This window comes from Vombatus ursinus, unplaced genomic scaffold (genome assembly GCF_900497805.2).
Source record: "Vombatus ursinus unplaced genomic scaffold, bare-nosed wombat genome assembly UNPS02014772.1, whole genome shotgun sequence".
Classification (NCBI taxonomy): Eukaryota; Metazoa; Chordata; class Mammalia; order Diprotodontia; family Vombatidae; genus Vombatus; species Vombatus ursinus.
The window spans coordinates 29,495,376-29,511,112 of NW_020954550.1; positions in this window are offsets into that span (position 1 = coordinate 29,495,376).

Genomic DNA, 15,737 nt, shown 5'->3' on the forward strand with positions numbered 1-15,737 from the left:
TATGATATGACCATTTATTTCAAGGTCATGTACATATTTGGAGCTTACATGGTATATGGTGTAAGGTAGTAGTCTAAACCTAATTTCTGCCAGATTGTGATCCAGTTTACTCAAACGTAAATGTAAATTTTTTTTCAAATGTAAATCATTTCCCCAGGTCTTTGGGTTTATCAAACATTATGTTATTGTGTCTTTTGCTTTTGTATGTTGTGTATCTAATGTGTTACACTGATCAATCTCTCCTTTTTAACTAGTTCCTTTTTTAAAATAAATTTGTATTAATGTATTAGGTTTCTAACATTACCATAGTTATCCCCAGTGTCCTTCTCCCTCTCCTTCTTGAAGATCTATCCTACTTACCTAATAGTATTTTTAAAAAGGAAAAAAAATTAACAAATTTAACAGGTCCAAAAATATGTGCAATATGTAACACCTGTAAACATCCCATCTCCACAAAGGGGTGGGTGGAGCTGTCTTTCTTTATATCTTCATTCAAGTCATATTTGTTCTTTATAATTTTGTTATATTCACTTTTGATTTGTTGGCATGTGGTTATTTCATTCACTTACATTGTTATAGTTATTGTGTATATTATTTTCTTGGCTCTACATACTTCATTTTGTATCAGTTAATGCAAATCTTTCCGTGCTTCTCTATATTCATCATATGTATCATTACTTGCAGCACAGTAATATTCAATTACATTTATGTATAAGAATGTGTTTAACCATTCACTAATTGATGGGAATCTACTTGTTTCCAATTCTTTGCCAATGAGAGGTACTACTTACTGAAGAGAAAAAAACTCTTTAAAATTAGAATTGGCCAAGTGGAAGAGTTTAGACATCATAGTTCTGAAAATTATAAAAGAGGGGTAGTTAGGTGGTACAGTGGATAGAGCACCAGCCCTGGAGTCAACCTCCAGCCTCAGACACTTGACATTTACTAGCTGTGTGACCCTGGGCAAGTCACTTCACCCCATTGCCTAGCCAAAAAAAAAGATTATAAAGGAAAATTGCCTACATGTCAAAATAGAAACTGAAAGAATACACCAATGCCCTCCTGAATGAGATCCCAAAATGAAAACTCCCAGGTACATTATAGCAAAATTCCAGAGCTGCCAGGTCAATGAGAAAATATTGCAAGCAACCAGAAAGAAAAAAAGTACCATGGAGCCACACAGTGTAGAATCCTGAAGTCAGGATCATGCAAGATTTAGCAGCTACCATCATTAGGAAACAGAGGGCTTTGGATACTATATCCCAGAAGGCAAAGGAGCTAGGATTACCACCAAAAATAACCAACTCAGAAAAATTGAGTGTAATCTCACAGGGGTAAATGCCATTTAATAATATAGAGGACTTTCAGGCATTCCTGACAAAAACAACAGAGCTAAATAGAAAATGTTACATTTAAACACAAGATTCAACAAAGCCATTAATAAGCAATTAATAAGTTTAAACTGTTTATCTTCCCAAGCAGAAAGGTGATACATGTAACACCCAGAAACTTTATCACCATTAGGAGAGTTAGAAGATATCAACTTAGAGGATATGGTTGTGAATATTGGGATGATCTCAAAAAGAAGGTTGGGAAATAGAGATTTACTGGCAGAAAGGGGAAAGAAGGAGAAGAATAATGGAGAAAATTATCTCACATAAAAGAGATGGCAAGACAAAAGCCAGGATGATTGGCAATGACCTGGGATGCAGTAGAAGGCCTTGGCATCTGACCAAGCTCTTAGTGCTCCACAGCACTTGCTTCAACTGTCTTCATGGCTGCTGGAATAAATTGTTCTTACCTACCCATTCTGCCAGGGAAAGTCTTCACATGCTTGGGGTAGACATCCCCCTAACTCATCTATTGTTGGTTCAGCCAATCTTCCAAGACCATTTTACTAGGGTATGGCCACTGTTCATATTACAGCTTTTTGGAGCCACAGGTAAGAGTTGGAAGACAGGTGGACATACCAAAGATAGATGAATAGCCACAAAATGAGCTTGGCAAGCTCTCACACTTGAGGTGCTAGTCCTTCCTGAATACTATATACATATATGTATGCATGTATATGTATGTATATATGCATATGTGTGTATATACAGATATATATGTATATACACATATGTGTATGTACATATGTATATGCATATACACACAGATATATATTTAGTATGAAGGGGTGTAGTGGGAGAATATGCAGATATATATTTATATACCTATGTAGTATAGGTTAAAATTAGTAAACTAAATAATCTAATATTAAAAAATAAGTGGGTTAGAGAACAAGTAATAGAAACAATCAATAATTTCATTAAAGGTAATGATAATAAGGATACAGTACAAGAAAATTTGTAGGGTGCAGTCAAAGCAGAACTTAGGAGGGTCACTGCTCCACTGTGGCTGCAGCTCTGGTGTGCTAGTGCTTCTCCTCATCCTAGAACTGCCACCCAGAACTGTGACCAGGATCCAACTACGGCAAAACAACAGAGTCTTGTCCCCAGTGCCAGCAAAGAGACACTTGTAATCTCTTTCTGACCAATTATTTGAAACCCTAAACATCTGTGCACTGAGAATTCCAGAGACAGCCCCTGCTGCCACTGATTCAGTCACCCTAAGGCTGGTTCTGTGATGGCATGGCCTGTGATGGACTGTGCTCCTCTTTCACCCTGGTGCAAAAGACCTTTCCTGCTGAATTAAGTTATCTAGGGCTGTAAAATTGTTTCACTGTGTCATTTTGTGGGTTCTGCTATTCTACAATTAATTTAGAGTCATTATTGAAAGATATTTGGAGAGATTTGGAGGAGAGCTCAGATGAGTCCCTGCCTTTACTCTGCCATCTTGGTGATGCCTCAATAGAATAAATTTATAAAGCCAAAAGCTGGTTTTATGAAAAAAATAGTTAATTTTATTTAAAAAAAGAAAGAAAGATGAAAACCAACTTACCATCATCAAAAATGGAAATGGTACTGAGGAATTTGGGGAAGATGGTGGAGTGGTGGAGTAGGCAGAAATATCTAGGATCTCCAGATTTCCTCCACAAACAGATGGAAAATTGCAATGAAATGAACATAGAGCAGCCAAAATGAAGGAGTTGTCCTCCTAAGATAACTTAAGAGGCCCTCAGAAAAGTCAGGACCTCTAGGGACTAAGGTTTGGCCTGGGTAACAAATAAGAACTCCAGGATGACTCCACTGAATCAACAAACAGTAGGCCCTGAGGGCAGCTCCTTTGGGAAGCAGACTAGGTCTCAAGGAATTTCTCCTCAGCTTTCACCTCACTCACATCCTCAGGAACTTTCACCTCTTGCTCAGGAACTTTCAGCTCATGAACTTTTACCTCACAAAGAACAGCTTACAGCTGAGTGAAGAAAGATCAAAGGATCCCCCTAAAATATTTCCAGAAGTCAAGTCTAGTGGTACTGACCGGAAGTGACCCTGACTATGGTTGTGGGCTGGGGGGAGTGACCAAACAGAGGATGAATGTAATACCACAGACAGTAAGAACATTTTTAGGACAGCATGGCTGGGGGCCCTAACCATGACTTAGGGGAGGAGAGAAGTCCCTGATGTTATGCCTTTGGAAAGAACTTAAACCATAACAGTAAGGAGGACCTGAGGGCAACATTACCCACAACTTGAGATTAAAAAAAAAAAAAAGATGTTATTCAATAAGATTAAACTGTTTAAATCCCTCTATGGGAAGATAATACTTGTAACTCTTGAGAACTGTGTCTTTATTATGGGATTTAGAAGGGGTATACATAAGAGGCAGAGTCAAGATGGCAGAGGGAAAGCAGTGACTTGCTTGAGCTCTCCCCTCAAACCCCTCTAAACACCTATAAAAAATGGCTCTAAACAAATTCTAAAGCAGCAGAACCCACAAAAAGACAGAGTGAAACAAATTTCCAGCCAAAGACAGCCTGGATGGTTGATCAGAAAGGTATATGGTGCCAGGCAGGGAGAGGAGCACAGTTTGGTGTGGGCACACAGGCCGCAGCAAACCTGGAGCAGCCCTCTAAAGACTGAATCACAGGCATCTGTGGCGGTTTCCAGACTTCTCAAACCAGGAACGCCAAAGACAATTTAGAAGGTCAGTGGGAAAAGTATGTGACTGCGGTGAGAGAGGAGCTAGGTCCCAGTTGCAAGTCTCAAGTGCGGGCCAGGGCCATGGCTGTTTCTTGAGCTTTCGGCCCACAGACTGAGGGGCAATCAAGTGGCTGATCAGAGGGGGATTGCACAGATCTCTTTGCCAGTGCTGAGACAGGAATCTCTTGCTTTACCAGGTGCTTGGATCTGGGTCACAGTTCTGAGGGGTGGTCCTGGGGTGAGGAGGAATGCTGGTGTGGTGGAGCTTGTTGTGACAGTGGAGAGAAAACACCTCGTCCCTTATCATAGCACCTTGGAAAAACTGAAAATTTTCAGATCCCTAGAAGTATCTCTGAAAACAGCTGTACAAACCCCTGAAACTTGGGACAGTACATTCTCCACATTGGAAGCAGACTCTGACTTTAACAAAGAGCTTAAAACTCAAGCAATTTGCTGGGATCATGAGTAAGCAGCACAAAAAGAGTCAGACTATATTATCTTACTTTGGTGACAAAGAAGATCAAAACATACAACCAGAAGAAGACAACAAAGCCAAAGCTCCTACATCCAAAGCCTCCAAGAAAAATATGAATCAGTCCCAGGCCTTGGAAGACCTCAAAAGGGATTTTGAGAAGCAAGTAAGAGAAGTAGAGGAAAAACTGAGAGTGATGCAAGAATATCATGAAAAACAAGTCAACACCTTGCTAAAGGAGACCCAAAAAAGTACTGAAGAAAATAACATCTTAAAAAATAGCCTAACCCAAATGGCAAAAGAGTTCCAAAAAGCCAATGAGGAGAAGAATGCCCTAAAAAGCAAAATTGGCCAAACGGAAAAGGAAGTCCAAAAGATTACTGAAGAAAATGCTTCCTTAAAAATTAGAATAGAGCAATTGGAAGCTAGTGACTTTATGAGAAATCCAGACACTGTAAAACAAATCGAAAAGAATGAAAAATTAGAAAACAATGTGAAATATCTCATTGGAAAAACAACTGACCTGGAAAATAGATCCAGGAGAGAGAATTTAAAAATTATTGGACTATCTGAAAGCCATGATCAAAAAAAGAGCTTAGACATCATCTTTCAAGAAATTATCAAGGAAAATTGTCCTGATATTTTAGAACCAGAGGGCAAAATAGAAATGGAAAGAATCCACTGATCTGCTCCTGAAAGAGATCCCCAAAGGAAAACTCCTAGGAATATTGTATCCAAATTCCAGAGTTCCCAGGTCAAGGAGAAAATATTACAAGCAGCCAGAAAGCAACAATTCAAGTATTATGGAAACACAATCAGGATAACGCAAGATTTAACTGCTTCTACATTAAGGGACTGCAGGGCATGGAAAATAATATTCCAGAGGGCAAAGGAGATAGGATTACAACCAAGAATTGCCTACCCAGCAAAACTGAGTATAATCCTTCAGGGGAAAAAATGGTCATTCAGTGAAATAGAGGACTTTCAAGCATTCTTGGTGAAAAGACCAGAGCTGAATAGAAAATTTGATTTTCGAATACAAGACTCAAGTTGAACATGAAGAGGTAAACAGGAAAGAGAAAATTATAAGAGACTTATTAAGGTTGAACTGTTTACATTCCTGCATGGAAAGATGATATTTGTAACTCATGAGACCTTTGTCAGTATTAGGGGAGTTGGCAGGGAAAAAAATTATATGTATGTATATATAGATATAGATAGATAAATAGATAGAGGGCACAGGGTGAGTTGAAAATGAAGGGGTTATATCTGGAGAATAAAATTAAGGGGTGAGAGAGGATTATACTAGGAGAAAGAGAAAGGGAGAGGTAGAATGGGGTAAATTATCTCACAAAAAAAACAGAAAAGAAAAGGCTCTTACAGTGGAGGGGAAATGGGGAAGGTGAGATGGAATGAGTGAATCTTATTCTCATTGGATTTGACTTAAGGAGGGAATAACATACACAATTGAGTATGGAAATCTGTCTTACCCTACAGGAAAATGGGGGGGGGAAGGGGACAAAGAGTAGGGGGATGATAGAGAGGAAGGCATATTGGGAAAGGGGGTAATCAGAAGCAAATACTTCTGAGGAGGGACAGGGTCAAAAGAAAGAATAGAATAAATGGGGGGGGCAGGACAGGATTAAGGGAAATAGAGTTAGTTTTTCACAGCATGTCTACTATGGAAGTGTTTTGCATAACTGCACATATATAACCTATATTGAGTTGCTTGCCTTATCAATGAGGGTGGGTGGGGAGGGAGGAAGGGAGAAAATTTGGAACTCAAAGTTTTAAAAACACATGTTTAAAAAAAATGTTTTCACATGCAACTGGGAAATAAGAAATACAGGAAATGGGGTAGAGAAATCCATCCTATCCTGCAGGAAAATTGAAAGAGAAGGGGATAAGAGAAGGGGGGAGAGATAGAAGGGAAGGCAGACTAGGGGAAGGGGTATTCAGAATGCATGCCATCTTGGGGTGGGGGAGGGGTGAGATGGAGTGAAAATTTGGAACTCAAAATCTTGTGGAAGTAAATGTTGAAAACAAAAAAAAATAAAAATTACCATAAAAAAGAATGAAGGACAAACAACAACAATATTTTTGGGAAAACAATCAAGCTATTTTCCTTCATTCAAGGCACATAATGAAAAAAATGTCTGGCTTCTCCTTAATTCAGGCAAAGTGGACTGTACCATAATTATAAATAATTCCATGAATCCACATTAGACAAAGGCATCTAAAACCTCTAAAATGTTCCTGAAATTTCAAGCATAAATATATAATCTTTGCACTCTTTTTCTTTCATTGTAAGCATTTCCTTTCATTTGTAATTCAGAAGTTGGAGACATCTGATACTTTAGTGATCACTACATTTACCAAGAAGCTTGTGAAAAACTAACTTATTTTCAATGATCACAGGCATTATTTTCTTCTCCCCCTTACACAGAGACAGACTGTATAAAAATGTAGATATCTAGATGAATAAAATATGTACAATGGTTAATAGAAATATTTTTTGAAACAAAACTTTGTGTTTTAATCTTACTGAAGGTAGGTCTTTGAAAAAGGTAAAAATCCCAAAGCAAAATAAAATGATCAAAACATAAAAATATCTCTATCTCCCAGTCATAAGACTGGATATTTACCGTGGCACAGAACCATTTTTAACCTTGTATCTGTAACACTACCTGTTTTAGCAAAAGGTTTCGCATTTTTTTTTTGCTTATTCTCCTTAGGCTAAATGCTTGTACTCTTATAAATTTTTTTTAAATGTTGGCATCTGCAATCCAACCTCTTATTTTCATCAAGAAAGTGTCATGTTTTTAATAAGTCATTTTTCTTTCCAATAAACTCTCATTAAAATCAACCTAAGTAGAGGCATGATTGTAAGCAGGTATCAGATTTTCATCACAAGAAATTAATGATAGGGTATTTTCTATGAATTGTCAAACTACCTTCTTTTCCTAGGTTTTGTTTTTTAATACTTATTTTTCTTCTAATTACATTCATTTTTTGGAACGTTGAATTCCAAATTCTCTCCCTTCCCTTTTTTTCTCCCCTCTCATTGAGAAGGCAAGAATTTGATATAGATTGTACATGTGCAGTCATACAAAACAAATTTGCATATCAATTGGATTGGGAAAGAAAACAGAATTTAAAAAAACACCCCAAAATAAAGAAGTTAAAAATTATGCTTCAAAAAAAAGAAGGGGTATACATAGACAGAGGGTGTGGGAATAAGTTGCATTTGAAGTGATAATAAAATTGATTAAGGGGTGAAAAAAAGGAGAGAAGAGGAAAGGGGGAGGCAAAATAGGTTAAATTATATCACAGGACCAGGCACAAAGAGCTATTACAGTAGATGGAAAGAAGGGAGGGGGGATGAGCATTGTTTGAACCTCACTGTCATCAGATTTGGGTCAAAGTGGGAATAACATACACATTCAGTTGGTTATAGGCATTTATCACATTCTATAGGGAAGTAGGAAGGAAAAGGGGAAAGAAAACAAAAGGGGGTTGATAGAAGGCAGTGGATAAGAGATGTGGTGATCAGAACCAAAACACTGATGAGGAGAGAAAGGGTGAAAGTACAGAAAAAAGTATAAACAGGGGGAAAAATAGGATGGAAAGAAAGACACAGTCAGTAATCACAATGTGTGAATGTGAATGGGATGAACTCTCCCATAAAATGGAAGTGGATACCAGAGTGGATTATAAACCACAATCCTACAATACGTTGTTTACAAGAAAAACATTTGAAACAGAGAGATACACACATAGTAAAGGTAAAAAGCTGGAGTAGAATATATTATGCACCAGCTAAAGTAAAAAAAAAAAAAAGCGGGGATAGCAATCCTGATCTCAAAGTAACAGCAAAAATATATCCAATGAAAAGAGATAAAGAAAATTATTTCTTCCTAAAATATAGCAGAGAAAAATGAAGTAATATCAGTACTAAACATATATGCACCAAGTAGTATAGCACCTACATTCTTAGAGGAGAAGTTAAGTGAGTTACAGGAAAAATATTGACAGCAAAACTATACTAGTGGGGGACCTCAACTTCCCCCTCTCAGAACTAGATACATCTAACCACAAAATAAACAGGAAAGAAGATAAAGAGGTGAATAGAATTTTAGAAAAGTTAGACATGGCAGAGGTCTGGAGAAAATTGAATGGGGATAGAAAAGAATATACTTTTTTTCTCAGTTACGCATGACACCTGCACAAAAACTGGCCATGTACTAGGGCATCACAACCTTACAATCCAATGCAGAAAGGCAGACATATTAAATGCACTCCTTTCAGATCATAATGCAATAAACATTGAATGTAATAAAAGGCCATGGAAAGATAGACTAAAAACTTAATTGGAAACTAAATAATATAATCATAAAGAATGAGTGGGTCAAACAACAAATCACAGAAACAATCAAATAACTTCATCCAAGAGAATGACAGTAATGAGAAAACATACCAAAACTTATGGGATGCAGCCAACGTGATTCTTAGGAGAAGTTGTGTATCTCTCAATGCTTACATAAACAACATAAAGAAAGAGGAGATCAATAAATTGGGCACGCAACTAAAAAATTCAGAAAAAGGGCAAATTAAAAATCCTCAATTCAATACCAAATTAGAAATTCTGAAAATCAAAGGAGAGATTAATAAAATTGAAATTAAGAAAACAATTGAACTAATAAATAAAATTAAGAGATGATTTCATGAAAAAAAACAGCAAAATAGATAAACCCTTGGTTAATTTGATTTAAAAAAGAAGAAAACCAAATTACCATATCAAAAACGAAAAGGATGAATTCATCATGAATGAAGAGGAAATTAAAACAATAATTAGGAGCTACTTTGCCCAACTGTATGCAAATAAATTTGGCAATCTTAATGAAATGGATGAATATTTATAAAATATATAAATTGCCCAGATTAACAGAAGAGAAAATAAAATATTTAAGTAACCCCATTTCAGAAAAAGAAATTGAACAAGTCATCAATGAACTCCCTAAGAAAAAATCTCCAGGGCCAGATGGATTTACAAGTGAATTTTGCCATACCTTTAAAGAACACTTAATTCTCATATTATATAAACTATTTGGAAAAATAGGCAAAGAAGGAGTCCTACTAAATTCCTTTTATGATACAAATATGGTACTGATACCTAAACCAGGAAGAGCCACAACAGAGAAAGAATATTATAGATCAATTTCCCTAATGAATATAAATGCAAAAATTTTAAACAAAATATTAGCCAAGAGATTACAGCAACTTATCATGAGGATAATATGCTAAGATCAGGTGGGATTTACACCAGGAATTCAGAACTGATTCAATATTAGGAAAACTATTAGCATAATTGACCATATCATTAACAAAATTAACAGAAATCATATGATTATCTCAATAGATACAGAAAAGGTTTTTGACAAAATACAAAGCCCATTTCTATTAAAAACCCTGGAGAGCATAGGAGTAAATGGAATTATCCTTAAAATGATAAGTAACATCTATCTAAAACCATCAGCAAGCATTATATGTAATGGGTATGAGCTAGAAACATTTCTAATAAGATCAAGGAAGAAACAAGGATGTCCATTATCACCATTGTTATTCAGCATAGTAATAGAAATGTTAGTTTTAGCTATAAGAGAAGAAAAAAGAAATTGAAAGAATTAGAATAGGTAATGAAGAAATAGAACTATCACTCTTTGTAGATGATATGATGGTATACTTAGAGAATCCTAGAGAATCAACTAAAACACTACTTGAAATAATTAACAACTTTAACAAAGTTGCAGAATATAAAATAAACCCACATAAATCATTGGTGTTTTTAATATATGACTAACAAAGCCCAGCAGCAAGAGACAGAAAGAGAAATTCCATTTAAAGTAACTGTAGACAATATAAAATATTTGGGAGTCTCCCTGACAAGACAAACCCAGGAACTATAGGAACATAATTGTAAAACACTTTTCACACAAATAAAGTCAGATCTAAATAATTGGGAACATATCAGTTGCTCATGGATAGGCTGAGCTAATATAATAAAAATGGCAATTCTACCTAAATTAATTGATTTGTTCAGTGCCATACCAATCAAACTACCAAAAATTTATTTTATAGAGCTAGGAAAAATAATAACAAAACAACAAAAATAATAACAAAATAGCAAAAAAAAAGAACAAAAGGTCAAGAATATCAAGGGAATAAATGAAAAGAAATGCAAAGGAAGGTGCCCTAGCTATACCAGATCTAAAACCGTATTATAAAACAAGCAATCATCAAAACTACTTGGTACTGGCCAAAAAATAAAGTGGTGCATCACTTGAATAGGTTAGGTATACAAGGCATAGTAATCAATGACTATAGCCATCTACTATTTGATAAACTCAATGACTCCAGATTCTGGGAAAAAAATGCACTATTTGACAAAAACCGCTGGGAAAACTGAAAAGCAGTATGGCAGAAACTAGGTATTGACCAATATCTTACCCTGTATACCAAGATAAGTTCAAAATGGGTACATGATTTAGACATAAAAGGTGAAACTGAAAGCAAATTAGGAGCATAAGGAATACTTTACCTGTCAGATCTATAGAAAAGGGAAGAATTTATGACCAAACAAGAGATAGAGAACATTATGAAGTGCAAAATGGATAATTTTGATTACACTAAATTAAAAAGGTTTTGCATAAACAAACCCAATGCAACCAAGATTAGAAGGGAAGCTGAAAGGGGGGAAATAATTTTTACAGTCAGGGTCTTTGATAAAGGCCTCGTTTCTAAAATATATAGAGGACTGAGTCAAATCTATAAGAATACAAGCCATTCCCCAATTGATAAATTGTCAAAGGAAATGAAGAGGCAGTTTTCACATGAAAAAATCAATGAATGCATCTTAAAAAATGCTCTAAATCACTATCAATTAGAGAAATGCAAATTAAAACAACTCTGAGGTAGCATATCACACCTATCAGATTGGCTCACATGACAAAACAAGAAAATGATAAATGTTGGAGAAGATGTGGGAAAATTGGAACACTAATGCATTGTTGGTGGAGTTGTGAACCAATCCAACCATTCTGGAGAACAATTTGAAACTATGTCCAAAGGGCTATAAAACTGTGCATACCCCTTGATCCAGTAGTACCTCTATTCATTCTGTATCCCAAAGAGATCATACAAATGAGAAAAGGACTCACATGCACAAAAATATTTATAGCAGCTCTTTTTCTGGTAGCAAAGAATTGGAAATTGAGGGGATGCCCATCAATTGAGGAATGGCTGAACAAGTTGTAATATATGAATGTAATGGAATCCTATTGTGCTCTATAGAAATAGTGAGCAGGAAGACTTCAGAAAAACCAGGAAACACTTGCATGAACTGATGCTGAGTGAAGTGAGCAGAACCAAGAGAACCTGGTACATCATAACAGCAACATTGTGTGATGACAGACTTTGTTAGACTCAGTTCTTCTCAGCAACGCAAGAATCTAAGATAATTCCAAAAGACTCGTGATGGAAAATGTTATCCACATTCACAGAAAGAATATGGAGTCTGAATGCATATTGAAGCTTACTATTTTCTCTTTCTTTGTTGTTTTTTGTTTTTTCCTTCTTGTGGTTTTTCCCTTTTGTTCTGATTTTTCTTTCACAACGTGACTAATTTTGAAACATGTTTAATAAGGTCATACATGTATAGCTTTTATCAGATCATATGCCATTTTGGGAAGGGGTGCAGTCAAGGGAGAGAATTTAGAACTCAAAAATTTATAAAAGTGAATGTTGAAAACTAAAAACAAATATATATATATATTTTTAAGACTAGAGTCTTGGGGGAAATATCTAGCAAATTATTCTTCTACTATCCTTGTTGCTCTGACCTCACAGTCTTCCTATTTTGGTGTTTAGTCAGTTGATTCAGGTTGTAATGACAACACTCATTTGGGAGCCCTTGCAACATGACAGCTCAGATTACCATAATGAATTATTGGTTATGCCAAGTAATCTTTTATTTTCAGATCATTTCAATAATGTTGCCACACTGGATATTTCAGCAGGTTTTTTTGGCCTAGACCACTATCTATATAAGTACCAGTTATATTCCTCACAGCCTTTGCAATATATATATAGGGCCTATCCTTTGGGCCATTCACTTACTGGGTTTTTTGAGTTCAGAAAACAACAGCAGGAACTCAGCAATAAGTCATGCCTGCTTCTGATATGGGGTGATATGTTCCATCCTTGTGTCTGCATACATAATCCTGCTGCCGTCCCTATGTTACAAGTTGTTTATATCAAGCATGTTTTCTCCAAAACTTCTCTATGAGGGAATGCATCTATTACTCACAGCTACCCTTTGTGTATTTTTCACAGCCATGGACCTAAGCAATCTCATAAAACCTTAGTCTAAGTATGCCAGGAAAGAACTGTGCTTTTTTAAAAGCCTATTAATTGCTGACTGGATTTGAGTAATGGAAGATATGTTTAACTACTAAAGAGATCATTCTAGTAAAAAAGATAAAATATTATTTATGGCTTATAAGTTATATCAGTCATTTTAAAAAAAACCATTCAACGTCTTTGAATTTATATTTACTGTTTTTGAATTTATATTTACTGTAAGTAACTTTTGGTGGTTGAGATGGGGTGGGGGACTGTTGAGGAGAGGCAGAAAAGAAGGAGAGACTCTTTGACCATTTGAAAAAAGTACTAATTTTGTTTCAAAACATTAAATTTGATTACAAACCATGAAAAAAAAAGAAATGATAAGTTTAATGATCTTAGAAAAGGATAGAAAGACTTGTATAAAATGGTGAGGTGTAAAGTGAGCAGAACCAAAAGAACATTGTATACAGTAACAGCAGTATTGTTTTAAGAATGACTTTAAGGGACTAAGTCATTTTTATTATTATAACTATCAAAATTAGCTATAAAGGATATATGAAGACACTATCTGCATCTGGAGAAACAACTGATAAATAGAAGGATATATATAAATAGTTTTAAATATCTATCTATTTTAGTCTAATGGTAGTCATCTCTAGGATGGGGAAGGAAGAAAAAAAGGAATTTATGTGATAACTTTATTCTATATTTTAAAAGGATAGTATTTTTTATATAATAAATTTCCAGTTTCATGTGCAATCATCTTTTTATTATACTTGTTTTATTCCATAAATAAAAAGCAAAATAGTTTTTTTTTTAAATGAAAAGGGTAAATGCACTGCCAATGAAAATAAGATTAAGGCAATTTTTAGGAGCTACTTTTCCCAATTATATGCCAATAAAACTGATACTTAAATGAAATGGATGAATATTTATAAAATTAAAAATTGCCCAGATTAATAAGAAGAAATGGAATGCTTAAACAACTGTATGTTGGGAAAGTAAATGAAAAAACTATCCATGATTTCCCTAAGAAAAAAATCTCAGGACAGATATATTTAATAGCAAATTCTATCAAACATTTAAAGAATAATTAATTCTAATACTACATAAACTACTTGAAAAAGAGCCCTATAAAATTCCTTCTATGGTAATGTATGGTTTCAATACCTAAACCTAGTAGACCAAAAATAGAGGGAAAAAACCCATAGATCAATCTCCCTAATGAATATTGATGCAAAAGTTTAAAATAAAATACTAGCAAGGGAACTACAGCAATATATCAATAATTTTCTACACTATGACCAAGTGGAATTTATACTAGGAATGCAGAGCTGGTTTGTTTTAAGAAAATTATAAGCATAATTGACTATATTAATAAGAAAAACATCAAGACAACAAACAAGAATTATATGATTATATCAATAAATGCAGAAAAAGCTTCTGACAAAATACAACATCCATTTCTATTAAAAACATTAGAAAGCATAGGAATAAATGATGCTTTTCTTTTTGTTATTATTATTTTTTATTTTCCCCAGTTAGATGTAAAAACAATTTTTAATACTCATTTTCAAAAGTTTGAATTCCAAATTCTCTCCCTTTCTCCCTTCTCACCCCGCCTCATTGAGAAGGCAAGCAATTCAATAAAGGTTATGCATGTGTAGTCATGTAAAGCATTTCCATAATAGTCATGTTGTGAAAGAAAACATAGACCAAAAATTTTCAAGAAAAGTAAAGCAGAAAAGTATGCTTCAATTTGTATTCAGACACCATCATTTCTTTCTCTGGGGATAGATAGCATTTTTCATCATAAGTCCTTCAGAGTTGTCTTGAATCATTATATTGTTGAGAATAGCTAAGTCATTCACAGCTGATCATCTTACAATATTGAGGAGCTTTTCTTAAAATTATAAGTAGTGTCTATCTTAAACCAAGAACAAGCAATATAGGTGAGGGGAATAAATTAGAAGCTTTCCCAATCAGATCAAGGGTGTCCATTAATTATCAATATTATTCAATATTGTACTACAAATGGTGCAATAGCAATAAGACAAGGAAAAAAATGAATAAAAACAGGTGATGAGGAAATGAAACTCTTACTTTTGGCAAATGAGATGATGTTGTTCATAGAGAACCCTAGAAAATCAACTGAAAAACTAACAGAAACAAATAACAATTTACCACAGTTGTGGGGTATAAAATAAATCCACATAAATCATCAGCATTTCTATATATTACCAATCAAACTCAGAAGGAAGAGAGAGAAAGAGAAATTCCATTTAAATTAACTGTGGACAGTATCAAATATTTCAGAGTTTACTTGCCAAGACACATAGAGGAATTATATGAACAGAATTTCAAAACATGTTTTACACAAATAAAGAGAGATCTAAACAACTGGAGAAAGATTTATTGTTCAAAGTTAGGCTGAGTCAATATAATAAAAATGATGATGTCACCTAAATTTAATTGCTTATTTGGTGCCGTACCAATCAAATTACCAAAGATTCATTTCTTCTTTTGAGGTTGAGTAATTTAAGGTCTTAACTTTGCACTTCTGATAGTTTTGGTGTTTTATATTGTTGAAGGTTGTCTTCTATTTCTTTTATTTTTCAGGTTTAACATATAACTGTGTATAATATGTTCTGATTATTCTTTTCATTCTATTTTGTTGTGATTTCACCTTGTCTATTTGCTATTTTTATTTGATTTTCTATCCTATTCCTTTTTAATCAGATTAGCTAATGATTTTTTCAATTTTATTAATATTATCA